Below are 17,657 nucleotides of genomic sequence, written 5' to 3' on the forward strand. Positions count from 1 at the left end.
GCCGAAAGTGATTTGGGGTGTCGCCAACAATATAGGCACTCCCTACACCTAACGATGTTTTCGAGGCGTCAGTGTAAATAAATGTGGCGTCCGTCATTTGTGCACAGAGCAGCAAATGCCCGACGATAAACAAGTGTAGGGGTACCATCCTTGGGAAGTCGACAAAGGTCACGGAGCAGGCAGATCCGGGGACAGAGCCAAGGCGGTGCTGTACCCCAAGTTGTCAAGAAGGTTTTAGGAAAGCGGAAGGAAAGAGAATGGAGCAGTTGACTGAAGCGGACTCCCGGGGGTAGTAGGGAGGAGGAGCGGCCTGCATACCCTACATCAAAGGAGGCGTCGAAAAAAAGGTCATGGGCTGGATTAGCAGGCATGGAAGACAGATGGCTAGCATAACGACTCAGAAGGACTGCTCGCCGATTGGACAGCGGAGGTTCAGCAGTCTCAGCATAAAGGCTTATCACAGGGCTAGTGTAAAAAGCTCCAGACACCAAACGTAATCCACGGTGGTGGATAGAGTCGAGACGCCGAAGAATAGTCGGCCGAGCAGAGGAGTAGACTATGCTTCCATAATCCAATTTCGAGCGCACTAAGGCGCGATAGAGGCGGAGAAAGACCACTCGGTCCGCTCCCCAGGAGGTACCATTCAGGACACGGAGGGTGTTAAGGGATCGCAGACAGCGAGCCGAAAGATAGGAAACGTGGGAGGACCAGCACAGTTTTCTGTCAAACATAAGACCCAAGAATTTAGCGACGTCTGAAAACAGATGGTTCACAGGACTTAGATGTAAGGAGGGCGGAAGAAACCGCTTACGTCGCCAAAAATTAACACAAACGGTCTTACTGGGAGAGAAACGGAAGCCGGTTTCGATGCTCCAAGAGTGAAGGCGGTCGAGACATCCTTGAAGACGTCGTTCAAGAAGGCTGGTCCGTTGAGAGCTGTAGTAGATCGCAAAATCGTCCACAAAGAGGGAGCCCGAGACATCAGGAAGGAGACAATCCATAATTGGATTTATGGCAATGGCAAACAGTACAACACTCAGCACGGAGCCCTGGGGTACCCTGCTTTCTGGGGAGAAAGTACGGGAGAGAGTAGTGTTCACCCGCACCCTAAATGTGCGCTCTGCCATAAATTCGCGAAGAAAAATGGGTAGCCGACCTTGAAAGCCCCAAGAGAACAGTGTGCGGAGGATGCCTGTCCTCCAACAGGTATCGTATGCTCTCTACAGATCAAAAAATATTGCTACTGTTTGGCGTTTCCGGAGAAAATTGTTCATGATATAAGTGGAGAGAGCAACAAGATGGTCAACTGCAGAACGATGCTTTCGGAATCCGCATTGGGCAGGTGTTTAAAGACTGCGGGATTCCAGCCACCACGCTAAACGGTAATTCACCATACGCTCCAAACCTTACAGACACTACTCGTGAGAGAAATGGGGCGATAGCTAGAGGGGAGATGTTTGTCCTTTCCAGGTTTCGGAACGGGAACGACGATAGCTTCCCGCCATCGTCTGGGAGAAGTACTGTCGGTACAAATTCGATTATAAAGGCGAAGGAGGTAACGCAGACTATGGGTCGAAAAATGCAGCAACATTTGGACGTGGATACCATCCGGTCCTGGGGCGGAGGAGCGAGAAGAAGAGAGTGCATGTTGGAGTTCCCGCATGGAGAAAACAGTATTGTAGCTTTCGCGATTTTGAGAGGAGAAAGCAAGAGGTTGCACTTCCGCTGCACGTTTCTTCGGGAGAAACGCTGGCGGGTAATTGGAAGAGCTCGAAATCTCAGCAAAGTGCTGACCCAATGAGTTAGAAATTGCGACGGGGTCCACGAATGTATCATGTGCGACAGTGAGCCCAGAGACCGGGGAGAAACTAGGCGCGCCTGAGAACCGTCGAAGCCGACTCCAAACTTCCGAGAAGTGAGTGAAGGTGTTAAATGAGCTAATAAAGAATTTCCAGCTTGCCTTCTTGTTATCGCGGATGACACGACGGCATCGCGCACGGAACTGCTTATAGCGGATACAGTTGGCCAAAGTAGGATGGTGGCGGAAAACGCGGAGAGCACGTCGCCACTCACGTATTGCATCACGGCATGCCTCGTTCCACCAAGGAACTGGGGGGCGCCGGGGCAATTCGGAGGTGCGTGGTATTGAACGTTCCGCAGCTGTAAGAATAACGTCGGTAATATGTGTGACCTCATCGTCGACGCTGGGAAAGTGACGGTCATCGAATGTCGCTAGAGACGAAAAAAGTGTCCAATCGGCTTGGGCAAGCTTCCAGCGTCGCAGGCGCATGTATGGCAGTTAAGGCTGCAGTCTAAGGACACATGGAAAGTGGTCACTCGAGTGTGTATCATCAAGGGCGAATCATTCGAAGCGCCGAGCTAGCGGAACAGTACCGACCGCAAGGTCCAAATGAGATAAATTTGTCGTGGAGGCTGACAAAAATGTGGGGACCCCAGCGTTGAGGCAAACTAGATCCCCTTGGTGGAAGACGTCTAGCAATAGTGAGCCACGTGGACAAGGATGTGGAGGTCCCCAAAGTGGGTGGTGGGCATTGAAGTCCCCAACCAGCAAATAGGGGGGTGGAAGCTGACCTAGAAGATGAAGGAGATCAGCTCGTGACATTGGTGTGGAGGATGGAATGTATACAGTACAAAGAGAGAAAGTGTATCCGGAAAGGGAAAGACGGACGGCGACAGCTTGGAAGGAAGTGTTTGAATGGATTGGGTAATAATGGAGAGTTTCATGGAGAAGAATCATGAGTCCTCCATGTGCTGGACTGCCTTCAACAGAGGGGAGATCATATCGGATGGACTGAAAATGAGGGAGAACAAAGCAGTCATGGGGACGCAGCTTTGTTTCCTGAAGACCGAAGATGACCGGCGAGTAGGATCGTAAGAGGATCGACAATTCATCCCTATTGGCTCGAATGCCGCGGATATTCCAGTGGATAATGGACATAGGGAGAACAGAAAATGGAGGAATGTGACCAAGGTTGCTGTCAACTCAAAGACTGCTCAGAGCTTGCGACCGACAGCATGGAATGGCATTCAGCCGAAGGCAGAAGATCCTGATCCATAGGTTGGTCAGGAGCAGCTCCTGCCACCAGCGATCGGCCGGTTGACCGGCCACCAGCAGTGCGCCTCGGCGACACAGAAGACGGCCGAGGGCGATTTCCGCCAGGTGGTGCTGTAGGTGGGACATGCCTTGGCGGAGAAGGAGAGGAACTGGGTTTCTTTGTAGCCTTCTTGGAAGTATGATGTTTAGATGGAGGAACCGATGGTTGGGAAGTTGCGGTACGTAAAAACTCTTCACTAGTATGCTCTTTTTTCGAAATCTTGGTGTCTGACTTTTGGGCTCGAGTTTAGCAGAACTCGACGAAGGGTGAGCCAGAGAGCGGGCAGGCAAAAGTGGTGAGGTTGAACGGGCGATATTTGCGCTGGCCGATCTGACGACCGTGGTACTAAAGGTGAGGTCGCAAGTCTCCATAGCCGCCTCCTTTGTTGGCCGAGGAGAAGCAAGGACAGTGCTGTATTTTCCTGTGTGGGGCACGGTGGGCTGTCGACTGGCGAATAATTTTTGAGCAGCAAAGGTCGACACCTTTTCCTTCACTCTTATTTCCTGGATGGGCTTTTCGTCCTTAAAAAACGGGGCAATCTCGAGAGGAAGCAGCGTGGTCACCCATACAGTTGATGCAGCGAGGGGATGGAGGTCGACAAGCACCCTCATGGGCATCCTTGCCACACAACACATTTGGCCGGATTGGAACGGGACTGGCTGGTGTGATTGAACCGCTGACATCGGTAGCAACACGTAGGGTTTGGGACGTAAGGGCGAACGGAAATTATCTCATAGCCTGCTTTGATTTTCGATGGGAGTTGAACTTTGTCAAATGTCAAGAAGACAGTGCGGGTTGGAATGATGTTCGTGTCAACCCTTTTCATAACTATGAACAGCCGTTACGCCCTGGTCAGACAGGTAGTGCTGAATTTCTTCGTCAGACAATCCATCGAGGGAGCGTGTATAAACGACTCCATGCGAGGAATTTAAGGTACGGTGCGGTTCCACCCGGACAGGGAAGGTGTGGAGCAGAGAAGTACGCAGCAATTTTTGTGCCTGGAGGGCACTGTGTTTCTAATAACAGGGTGCCATTCCGTAATCTGGAACAAGACTTTACAGGACCTGAAATTGCATCGACACCTTTCTGAATAATGAAAGGATTGACCGTGGAGAAGTCGTGACCTTCGTCAGACCGACAAACAACAAGGAACTGTGGCAACGATGGAAGAACTGTCTGTGGCTGAGACTCGGTGAACTTACGTTTGTGGGCAGAGATAGTGGAAGGTGAGGAAACCATTGCGGAAGAATCCCCCATGATTACCGGCGTCTCCGATGGCGCGTTCCTCCCTTGTGGGGGCCCTCTGAGGGCACTCCCGCCTTAGGTGATTGTTAACACCTCAGGTCACACCTCCCGACAAACGGACGGAGGGACCAATCAGCACTTTCGGAAGGTATCAGCTCGGGTAATCACCCCTGGCCGTTACCAGGCGGTACGTACATGTCCTACCTGTCTACCCGGGGCAGGGAATTACGCGTTACCCCGTCACCGGCTACGCATGGAAGTGCGTGGGTCGGCCTTCAGACACGCACAGGGAGGAAGAAAGAGAAAGGGAAAGGAAAGAAGAGGGGTCTCAAACGCCGCAGCGGAGAAAAGGGCAAAGAGAAGAGGGAAGGAAAAGAGGACAGAGGAAGGACGATGACTTGCAAGTGTAGAAAGCAAGGAATTTGTAACAGTTTCGAGCGTCCGTCTCCGGATGTAGGCACAAACCATACTCCCAGAGGGGGAGAAAGGGAAGGAAAGAGCCAGAGGTGATGGGGGGGGGGCGAAGATGGGGGACGGGGAAGGATGAGGAAAGGGAAGGTATGCAGCCCGGAAAGGAAGGAGGGCCACATTAGCTCGGGGGCCCGTGCTCGCTACGCACGTGTCCACAAAAGAGTTGTGGACCCCCTGGGGGGAGTCAACGAGCTGTAGTTCGTAAAGATGCTAAGCATCACAGTGTGAGAGTAAAGACATGAATTTTTTTTTTAATATGCGCCTGTACCAAAACGCACGCAGCGTTTAAATTAAATAAACACTATGACCCGCTGGGCGCAGATATTTAAAATCATTGCCTCAGTGCTTGATAGCAAGGAGCTGCGAAACACAAGGAAGAACAATATCTTTTGTTAAGAAATATTCTAGAGACTTTATTATCTTTGTACTTCTGATCGCCGATATGTTAAGACGTACTTCATAGCATTGCTACGAGTTGTATTGTTATTTTGTGTAACAACTATGTGAAACGACGGACAAACATTTCAGTAACTCGGGTATACATATAATGTACTTACGCACACGCAAGAACATTTAATTTTAAGAAGGAATGGACTGACAAAGCAGTGATTATTTGACTGCGCCATTTACAAAATGAATATCAGGTGTAAATCATGCATTTATTGTGTATTTGTCAAAGTTTAGAAGTTTAAAGCCAATTTTTTCAAACTATTAATATTTTACAATGCAGTACTTTTCTTCTAATGCTTTTCTTTCACTAACCAAAAATTATGTTCAAATTGTGTATTAGCTTTGTTAAAGGTTCGCTTGTTTCTGATGGACGAAGCAGGATGATAGTGGGAACAGCTCCTGACTTCCGCAAAATGGCGGCCCAAGGTGTTGGAAATACCAGTAGGGTCCACGATAACATTGCCAGCTGTCAGGCAAGAAATTGGGGAATGAATCTTTGTTCCAGAGAGCCGTCTGAGGTTGGTCCACTGAACAGATTAAGGTGTGGAATTGTTACTAGTGAATGAAATACGTCTAGATCTTCTGCTATCCTGAAGAACTCTGACACTTTTCACAGATCTGTTCATAACAAATGCAGTTGGGTAGCGTAGGGTGGCGGTTAAAAACGCTGAGAGCACGTCTCTGTGTGCTAATTCCATCGAGGCCTGCCTCAGTCCACCAAGTGACTGCAACATGTCGCAAAGACGCAGTGTGGGGAATGGAACGTTCTGCAACAGTAAGGGTAATATTGGTCTGCCAGTCAGCCATAGTAAGCTGCCATTTGGGTGTGCACACAGGTCAGGTAGCAGTCAGCAAATGGAGAGCACACAGGAAATGGGCGCTCGAGTAAGTGTCAGAAAAAACGGACCACTTAAGACGACGGGCGAGCTGGGCAGTCCAGAATGATAGGTCCAAATGGGAATAGGTGTGCGAGGAAAGGAAAGTGGGTGCTGGAGTGTTAAGGCAGAAGGGGTTAAGTTGGTTGAGAATTTCAGCCGAGAGGACACCTCTGGCAGGTCCTGGGAGAAACTCAAAGGGGATGATGTGCACTAAAGCCACTGAGTAGCTAAAGTGGGGAAGTAGCTGCCCAATAAGCTGAATGAAGACTGCCCTGGTGACAACGAATGACAGAGCGACAAATGGTACGCAGGAAAGAAGACAGGCAGGGAAGGAGCAACTGCAACAGCATTATGACAAATAGTCAGGGAGATGGGTTGACTATGAAGGTCATCCCATATGAGCAGCATGACGCCCCCACGAGTTGGAATGCCAACCTCAGGTGGAAGGTCAAAACGAATCAGTAAGTAATGTGAATCCTCGAAGCAGTTGCAAGGGCGCAATTTAGTTTCCTAAAGGCAGAGTACAGAGGGCCGCTGCAGCGCTAGAAGCAGCTGTAAATCCTCTGTGTGACCGAAGGCTGTGAGCATTCCACTGGTGAAGAGTCATGATGAGAAGATGTAGGGGTGTCACCTCAGCAGCTGCCGAGGAAGAGGAGGTGGAAAATCGCCCTCGTGCTCAGCCCTACCACTGGTGACATTTGACAAAAGACGTTCTAGTGTGGTTAAAATAATGGCACTGGGTGCAGTGCATTAGGTTCGAAATGTATGGCTGGGCGGTTATTATTTTGTAACCTACTTTGAGCTTTTACAGAAGCACCACTACCAAAGGTAACAGAGTGCAGGTGGGCACTAAGCAGGAATCTACCGTTTTCATTACACAATGAACGGCAATGGCACCCTGATCAGAGAGGTAAGATTGTATTTCAGCCTCTGTTGGACCTGGTGTCAATTACACCACGGGAAGAATTCAAAGACCGGTCGAAGATGACGAAAAGATGTCGCTCGTAGTCAGATGAAAGATGTTTAATCATCTGGCTGTGTATGTGATCAGGCCAAGGAGCTGTCGGGGCAATGTTCAACGGCACTGAGAAGCTCCCATTCTGTAGATGGGGCATTATAGGATTCACTGCAATGTGTAATGAATATGAGGACATTCCCTTCCAGCCGCCATTTGGGTATGTGAAAGGCTCGGGGGGTAATCTCTGAGGAAAATGTTCCGCAGTCGCGTTTGCGTCGGTACATAACTCGCTATTTATGTTAACACCGGGGACAGTTGTTAGGGCCTGGTACCCGAAAAGACGTTTGATCTTTGGCCAGACTTCGGAAGGTGAAGTGTGGAACTCAATGGTGGAGATTTGTAACTCCCAACACTCCTTTCATTGTTTGATAAGGTAGTGAACACAGGCATGAAGTCATTTAGAGGCTATGATGTGGTCCAGCCTGATGCTGCTGTAGAGCTCACCGACACTCCTCAATTGCTTCAGCGACTTCCGGAGATCGCCGAGGGACTACCTTATACCTCGGGCACCCTAAATAGGGACTCATCGCGTTTTCTACTGCAGGAACCACTGCGCTAATCACCTGCTCAACTATCACACCTATGTTACCGTGTGGGGGAGATTCAGCAGTGACAGCGGAGGTGAAAGTTCCCCAGTCCCACTTGTTCAAAGCCCATCTGGGCAGGCGTCCAGGTGCCTGATGCTGGGGCAGTGACAGGAAAATGGGGAAGGGTCACTACCACACAGGTCGTAATGTGCACTCCAGTGGATAGATGGGGGAAGTCCTGGGCTGCAATTTGATAAATCAATGGCCGAGTAACTACCATGAGCCACAATGAAATGTATGACGACCCCAGTATTTAAGAGGCACTGGTTGAATTGCAAAAGTAAAGTTTCTTCATCTCTGCCTCAGCAAGTAATCATGGTACCAGTTCACACAGAGTTATGAGAATTAAAATCTCCCAGAAGTAGTAAAGGTTTATGGAGTTTATCAATCAGTGCAGCTAATATATTCAGGGGTACTGCACCATCTGGAGGAAGATATACATTGCAGACAGTTATTTCCCACGTCATTCTGACAGCCACAACTTCAAGAGGGGTTTTAAGTGGTACGTGTTCACTACTGACCATTTAGGATATAAATGCAAATTCCACCTGACTCTTGATTATAGTTGCTACAGTTCCTGTAATATCCCTTATATCCACCAAGGTCAGGGACCGCATTACTGGAGGTTGACATCTTGAGACTGGGAAGGTATGGAACATTCAATGAGGGAGGTTACGCCTCAGTCACCTGCTGCCACCGCTTTATTGCCTGAGCAGTCTGTACCCATTGTGTACGAAGGTCTGGCGAGATCTAGGTCCTCAGAGGATGCCAAAATCTCCGCCTCATCCTCAGCTGCAGAGCTTGTATGTAGCAATTTCCTTGGTCTTAGGGGTTTTCTTTTTTGATTTCTCTCGTTGCTTCTTGGGTTTCTCTGGCTGGGAGGACTTCACTAGCTCAGTCACCAGGACTCAGGATGTGCATGGAGCTCTACCACCAGCTGCTCTTGGGCTCTTCAGCCACTGGCAGGTGTCTTCTGTCCAACTAGAAGGAACCTGGGAAGGGAGCGACCCAAGAGACCCCTTCCTAGTGGGAGAAGCAAAGAAGACTTGCACTCCTCCAGCTTAGAAGTGGGGATGGATGTCCCCTATGGTTGGTGGGTGTTACTCCCAAAGTGGGAGGTGCAGGAGCAACAGGTAGGGAAATGCACCCGACCATCAAGGGGGCAGGTATAATCTTCCAGCTCCGAGATGTGCCATGGGTTGGTGGAGCTGATGGTGCCGGAACTGTTGTTGCATCCTGTGTGTATGTCATCGTCTTATGCCACTGCAAGTGTTCAAATTTTCTCTTAGAGTCAGTGTAGGTGAGTTGGTCCAGGGTCTTTTACTCCATGATTTTCCTTTCTTTCTGGAGAATCCAGCAGTCAGGTGAGCAAGGCAAATGGTGCTCTCTGCAGTTGACACAGATGGGAGGTGGGGCACATGCAATATTGGGATGTGATTGGCATCTGCAATGATGCTGGAAGTACCGTGGGTAGACATATGGCCAAAGTTACAGCACTTAAAGCACTGCAGCGGGGGAGCGATATTGGGCTTTACATCACAGTGGTAAACTATCTCCTTGACGTCCTCTGGCAATGTATCACCCTAAAAGGCCAAGATGAAGGCACTGGTGGCAACCTGATTATCCCTTGGACCCCAGTGGACACGCAAGACGAAGTGTACACCTTTGGACAAGTCCTCCACCTCCCCAAACTTGTTCTCGAAATGCTCAACAAAAATTTGAGGCTTCATCATCACGAAAGATTCCCCATCAGCTCTCGAATATACAAGGTACCGGGGCGACTAGGATTCGCTACCATCCTTATGACACTCCTCCCATGGTATGGCCAGGGAAGGAACGATTTGGTGTTCATACTTCTTTGCATTGAATTCAGCTTGTGAACACTTAGAGACTGGTGGTGTTTCACCACCATCAAGAGATGGACTACGCTTTATCACATGTCATCTGCCCACTCCCAACAGCGGCCCTCCCCACGGGCGCCATCCAGCCTCAGCAAAGGCCGCCTGGCAAGATGGCCATTGCCGAGAGTTCCAATGCCTCAGAGGGATGGGCATCTACCCCATGGCATACATGGAGAATTATCGGCGCAGGCATCAGAAGACCGAACCCTGTGTGGTTCAAATGGCTCTGAGCACTATGGGACTTAACATCTTAGGTCATCAGTCCCCTAGAACTTAGAACTACTTAAACCTAACTAACCTAAGGATATCACACACATCCATGCCCGAGGCAGGATTCGAACCTGCGACTGTAGCAGTCCCAGGGTTCCGGACTGAGCGCCTAGAACCACGAGACCACCGTGGCCGGCAAACCCCGTGTGGTCAGGGTGCAACAACCAACAGGGTACATGGTGGCCTCACCACAACAGACTGGCTACTGTGGTGGATATCAGGTGCAACCAAGCAAAGAAGTCCATTAGCATCGTCAGTGGAGAAAACGTACAGCAAAGATTATGGAAAAATACCTACCCAGGTGGGTGACCTCACCCAACAGTTGGAGAATGAGCAGAAGTGCCGATCTACATCAATGAACGATGCGAGGTGTCTCAGGACATTGACACTATGCACCATGTAAGGCGTCTTTCCCAAAAAGGCTCGCTCTTCGGGAAAGTTTTCAAAAATGGAGATCAAACCCTACAGGGAAACATCAAATATAGGCTGAAACGTAAGAGGCGACTAAAAGGAGTCTCACAACAGGCAGGAATACCTCGGGCCTATTCTAATCCCCGGACCCGCAGGGGTTTCCGGTTGCCTTGCGGCTTTGGTTTTTATGCTTGGTGTGGCAACTACGGCGAAAGACGTGTACATATGGCGCGAACAGAAACACTGGGCTGCACTGAGTCGTTCTGTTAAGGCGAGGTGGGTTGGGTTGTTTTGGGGGAGCAGACCACACAGCGAGGTCATCGGTCTGAACGGGTTAGGAAAGGAAGTCGGCCGGGCCCTTTCGAAGAAACAATCCCGGCATTTGCCTGGAGCGATTTAGGGAAATCACGGAAAACCTAAATCAGGATGGCCGGACACAGGATTGAACCGTCGTCCTCCCGAATGCGAGTCCAGTGTGCTAGCCACTGCGCCACCTCACTCGGTGTTAAGGCGAGATCTAGGTCCTCACACACTGTTGTATCGGTCGACCAACGAACCAATTTCGTAACCGACTGCAGTACGCGATCACAGTGCCCCGTGTTGTGATTTGTTGATATGATAAATGTCTACGCGATTCCTGTTGGTTTTACGCAGGAACAGAAACGGGAGTCTGCCGTGGCTGTCTGAAGAGTAACAAGGCCAGACAAGCCAAGATAAATGCTGGCAAAGAAGTGGCTAACAGAAGGAATAGTTGACTTACTTTGTTACTTAGACGGTAGCTTATGATTTTCGTAATATCTGAGAACTGCTGAACATCAAACCGTTCTTAACGAAAAATAAATACATCGTAGGTTGTAAGCTGCGAGGAGAAGCGTCTCGCTACATTACGATTTCTAACCACTGACAGGATTTAACCGGACTTCAAATTCAGTGCTGTTGTATGCACACAATTATTGACTAAATGATTCATTTCCCTGCAAAGCGATTTACACTTGACTGAGGAAATACAGCACGGTTAAGCAAAATAAAAGACGTTGACAAACGTTGTAATTCCAATGGCGAAACGTGACATTTTTGGTAGATTAGGTTGAGAGTCACTAATTCGAACGCATCTGAACTATTCTTAAACACTAAAAATAAGTCATTTCCACTAAGACAAACTACAATTTTTTTTATAAATAAACGCAAGAAATATTGAACACGTACACATTCATCAAGAAGTAATACTTAGTAATGCAGAGTTAAACCTTTTTATAAAGTTGTTCTGCCATCCAGCCCTTTTTCCTGGGCGTAAACCGGTGACGAGAGATATGAAATCCTGCCGATTTTATTTCCAAGTCCCCTTCTCTACAGCCAACACAGTAAAGTTGGACAATGTCACTTGCCAATGTGTTGTGAATGTATGCTTTAACGCGTTTCAGCGTTCACGCTTATTTATTTATTTCTTCAAGACACTGTGGTTCGTGGAATTGCAAGAACCAACGACAATCATTTCACTCATCCAGAGAACGCTTTCTTTAATTAATTGTTTATAATGGATTGAAGGAGGTCCTGAAGCTCCAGACGTTTATCTTAACTGCTGTACATAAACTGTTGTCTTCAGTTTTTCATTGTCAAAGGATATATTTAAGTAGTTTTTTGCATTACGTATAGGGAAATTGTTTCACGGTTGTCCTGTAATCTAGTTTCCATGTTTACTACTACTGTGTCAATTACCTCTAATACTAGCCTTCTCCATTTCTGAATACATACTCCTGCAGAATTTATAAGGTTCTAACCTTCCACTTCGCGTTTCACACAGTCTCGCTAGGCTTAATGCAGTTTTCTGTTTCAGTCATACAGCTTCGTAAGTCCAAAGTTTTACCTTCCAGGATGTCGAACAAGATACTTGTATGCTGGAAAATCTATTTCTACAGCTGCAGTAGAAAAAGGGGAATCTGGTGATCAGAAGACAACTTTTGCCATGCTGAAAAGCAGATAGTCGTAATGCATATATTATACTTCTGTTCCGGTAACCACCTCGTGTTTTATAGTTCGTGCTGCTTCTGAAAGAGCATGGGCAATTCTTATCTAACAGATGCTGTGGCATGTCAATTTGAACCTTGGTACTTTTTAGCATTCGAAATAAAATTTTGAATGCCCCTTCGCCTAGTCCCCACTTATTCCATTAACTGTCAATCATTCCAAACATCACACAGTACGAACAAAACAAGTAATTCCTTACAACGCTGCCACCTAACCATCGTTTTAAATTTTACTATTGTGTGGATTCGTCTCACAAATTTTCCCTAAAATTTAAGAGAAACTGCTTCAGCTTTCGTTTTTACACTCATCCAGAGATACAAGTAAAGAATGCATGGTTTTCAACTGAAAACTTTTGCGCGTCTTGTGATGAAATAAACGCGTCCATGGAAGTTTGACGTAGACGGCAATAGCATGCTTTGCAACAATGATTTAAATATTACACATCTTACCGTTTTTCTTTCGACAACCGTGTCAAGACATTGTTGTTGACACCTGACAGGACACGCCGAAACATACTTCACTAGTCGGTTTATCACCACCACTGCTTACTGCTTAATTCATGTTAGAGGGTTCACCGTAAGCATGCCTATGTTGATTTGAGAAACTACGAACACTCTGCAGTACTACTAACGTATGGTATATGTAAGGCTACTAAATTTTAATCTGAGGAACAATGAAAACACGAGCTGTTCCCTGTCATCTTGCAGCAACATCCAATGATGAATTCACATTTTAGACGAATTATGAATGTGTTTTTGTTCTTTGTGTTTCGCATTATTCTCTGCTTATTCCTGGCGTGCAAGACGCTGTTAAGTCCAGTATTAGACCATCTGTTGAGAGGCCAGACAAACATGTGGTTCCTGAAGAGGGGCAGCAGCCTTTTCAGTAGTTGCAGGGCAACAGTCTGGATGATTGACTGATCTGGCCTTGTAACACTAACCAAAACGGCCTTGCTGTGCTGGTACTGCGAACGGCTGAAAGCAAGGGGGAAACTACAGCCGTAATTTTTCCCGAGGACATGCAGCTTTACTGTATGATTAAATGATGATGGCGTCCTCTTGGGTACAATATTCCGGAGGTAAAATAGTCCCCCATTCGGATCTCCGGGCGGGGACTACTCAAGAGGATGTCGTTATCAGGAGAAAGAAGACTGGCATTCTACGGATCGGAGCGTGGAATGTCAGATCCCTTAATCGGGCAGGTAGTTTAGAAAATTTAATAAGGGAAATGGATGGGTTAAAGTTAGATATAGTGGGAATTAGTGAAGTTCGGTGGCAGGAGGAACAAGACTTTTGGTCAGGTGATTACAGGGTCATAAATACAAAATCAAATAGACGTAATGCAGGAGTAGGTTTAATAATGAATAAAAAATAGTAGTGTGGGTTAGCTACTACAAACAGCATAGTGAACGCATTATTGTGGCCAAGATCGACACAAAGCCCACGCCTACTACAGTAGTACAAGTTTATATGCCAACTAGCTCTGCAGATGAAGAAATTGATGAAATGTGTGACGAGATAAAAGAAATTATTCAGGTAGTGAAGGGAGACGAAAATTTGAGTCATGGGTGACTGGAATTCGTCATTAGGAAAAGGGAGAGAAGGAAACATAGTAGGTGAATATGGATTGGGGGGAAGAAATGAAAGAGGAAGCCACCTTGTAGAATTTTGCACAGAGCATAACTTAATCATAGCTAACACTTGGTTCACGAACCATAAAAGAAGGTTGTATACCTGGTAGAATCCTGGAGATAATAAAAGGTATCAGATAGATTATATAATGGTAAGACAGAGATTTAGGAAACAGGTTTTAAATTGTAAGACATTTCCAGGGGCAGATATGGATTCTGACCACAATCTCTTGGTTATGAACTGCAGATTGAAACTGAAGAACGGCAAAAAGGTGGGAATTTAAGGAGATGGGACCTGGATAAACTGAAAGAACCAGAGGTTGTAGAGTGTTTCAGGGAGAGCATAAGGGAACAATTGACAGGAATGGGGTAAAGAAATACAGTAGAAGAAGAATGGGTAGCTCTGAGGGATGAAGTAGTGAAGGCAGCAGAGGATCGAGTAGGTAAAAAGACTAGGGCTAATTGAAATCCTTGGGTAACAGAAGAAATATTTAATTTAATTGATGAAAGGAGAAAATATAAAAATGCAGTAAATGAAACAGGCAAAAAGGAACACAGACGTCTCAAAAATGAGATCGACAGGAAGTGCAAAATGGCTAAGCAGGGATGGCTAGAGGACAAATTTAAGGATGTAAAGGCTTATCTCAGTAGGGGTAAGATAGATACTGCCTACAGGAAAATTAAAGAGACCTTTGGAGAGAAGAGAACCACTTGTATGAATATCAAGAGCTCAGATGGCAACCCAGTTCTAAGCAAAGAAGGGAAGGCAGAAAGGTGGAAGGAGTATATAGAGGGTTTATACAAGGGCGATGTACTTGAGGACAATATTATGGAAATGGAAGAGGATGTAGATGAAGATGAAATGGGAGATACGATACTGCGTGAAAAGTTTGACAGAGCACTGAAAGACCTGAGTCGAAACAAGGCCCCGGGAGTAGACAACATTCCATTAGAACTACTGACGGCCTTGGGACAGCCAGTCCTGACAAAACTCTACCATCTGGTGAGCAAGATGTATGAGACAGGTGAAATACCCTCAGACTTCAAGAAGAATATAATAATTCCAATCCCAAAGAAAGCAGGTGTTGACAGATGTGAAAATGACCGAACTATCAGTTTAGTAAGTCACAGCTGCAAAATACTAACGCGAATTCTTTACAGACGAATGGAAAAACTAGTAGAAGCGGACCTCGGGGAAGATCAGTTTGGATTCCGTAGAAATGTTGGAACACGTGAGGCAATACTAACCTTACGACTTATTTTAGAAGAAGGATTAAGAAAAGGCAAACCTGAGTTTCTAGCATTTGTAGACTTAGAGAAACCTTTTGACAATGTTGACTGGAATACTCTCTTTCACATTCTAAAGGTGGCAGGGGTAAAATACAGGGAGCGAAAGGCTATTTACAATTTGTACAGAAACCAGATGGCAGTTATAAGAGTTGAGGGGCATGAAAGGGAAGCAGTGGTTGGGAAAGGAGTGAGACAGTGTTGTAGCCTCTCCCCGATGTTATTCAATCTGTATATTGAGCAAGCAGTAAAGGAAACAAAAGAAAAATTCGGAGTAGGTATTAAAATTCATGCAGAAGTAAAAACTTTGAGGTTCGCCGATGACATTGTAATTCTGTCAGAGACAGCAAAGGACTTGGAAGAGCAGTTGAACGGAATGGACAGTGTCTTGAAATGAGGATATAAGATGAACATCAACAAAAGCAAAACGAGGATAATGGAATGTAGTCAAATTAAATCGGGTGATGCTGAGGGAATTAGATTCGGAAATAAGACACTTAAAGTAGTAAAGGAGTTTTGCTATTTGGGGAGCAAGATAACTGATGATGGCCGAAGTAGAGAAGATATAAAATGTTGACTGGCAAAGGCAAGAAGAGAAATTTGTTAACATCGAGTATAGATTTAAGTGTCAGGAAGTCGTTTCTGAAAGAATTTGTATGGAGTGTTGCCACATATGGAAGTGAAATGTGGGCGATAAATAGTTTAGACAAGTAGATAATAGAAGCCTTCGAAACGTGGTGCTACAGAAGAATGCTGAAGATAAGGTGGGTAGATCACGTAACTAATGAGGAGGTATTGAATAGAATTGGGGAGAAGAGAAGTTTGTGGCACAACTTGACTAGAAGAAGGGATCGATTGGTAGGACATGTTTTGAGGCATCAAGGGATCACAAATTTAGCATTGGAGGGTAAAAATCTTAGAGGGAGACAAAGAGATGAATACACTAAGCAGATTCAGAATTATGTAGGTTGCAGAAAGTACTGGGAGATGAAGAAGCTTGCACAGGATAGAGTAGCATGGAGAGCTGCATCAAACCAGTCTCAGGACTGAAGACCACAACAACAACTTTTCTTTGACAAAGGAATATCAAATATTCGTCAAAGATCTTGGACGTGGCGCTAAAAAGGGGATTACACTGTCATTTTTCGTCAAATTTCAAGATGGCAGACGGTAACTCACGCGCTGCAGCTGCTGGTACCGCAATTACATTGTGTGTGTGTATTTGGAAGAAAAGCGGTAGAGAAAGAGTAAACACTTGAATGAAGCCCTAGGTTTTACGTGTAGATAGTGAAAGCATTCAGCAAAATTGGTTACGAGAGCTGCAAGTGTATGAAGTCAAGTCTTAACATATAAATTACTTACAAATGGATGAGAGTATTTCAGTATTTCCTCAGTGAAGTGGCTTCTCATGTTTCAAAAGAGAATCCTCTTAGAAATGCTATACGTCCCAAAGACAAACTGTGTCACTGATACACGCGAGCTACTCTCGTTAACAACGCAGCACACTAATATCACATTGCAACAATCAAAGTAATTCCAGAAACGAGTGAAGCGATTTATAAAGCAATGAAGGGGAATATGTGAAGGTAAAAAACTTTTAGTACACTTTATGGACTATGAGAACAATTTCCAATTTTGAATAATTTAATTACTGGAATTAGTGTACCCACAACTACAAAATTAATAATAGTACGAAAGAGATGAAGTGCTTTTTAACTTGTCGCATCCAGAAATCAAAAATGGACGAAGTAGAAAGGCAAGATAAACAAGAATTTTTGAGTGACCAAATCCTCTATTCCGGCTTGCTGCGTGTATGTTTCCAGATGCAGAGTTGGACGGCTGTAGCTGTGTTTGTGGACATGAAGTCGCCTGCAGCGTATTCCACCTCCCATCAACACACAATCGATAGCATCCACTATGGCTCTTTGTCTCCTCCCCCCCCCCCCCCTCCTCCTCTATAGCCGAAGCTAGTTTGTTTAAAAAGTCTAAGAAACTGACTTCGAAGCAAAGTTTACAAACACTAAAGAGACGTCAAATAGCTGTGGCGACACCAGCGACGAAGCGATTACATTTAACATCTCAGTGAACAGAATATGAACGGCTTCTATGACCAAATCTACGGTGAGGCCCTAGATCTGATCATATTTGACGACACGCGTGTTTTGACATAATTCTTTATTACACCATCAAATTTCTTTGACATATTTTTGACAAAGATATATGATAGTGTATTCCCGGTCCAAGTAGTGCTCTGTTAGAGAACTCGTAAAAGACGTTACACAGGCGTGTATCCATCTGCTCGCGAGAAGCAGAAAAATATGACGTCAGCTTTTAAAAACCGTATCCACTCTGCAGAAGCTCCAGTCCA

This window comes from Schistocerca americana, chromosome 10 (assembly GCF_021461395.2).
Source record: "Schistocerca americana isolate TAMUIC-IGC-003095 chromosome 10, iqSchAmer2.1, whole genome shotgun sequence".
Taxonomy (NCBI): domain Eukaryota; kingdom Metazoa; phylum Arthropoda; class Insecta; order Orthoptera; family Acrididae; genus Schistocerca; species Schistocerca americana.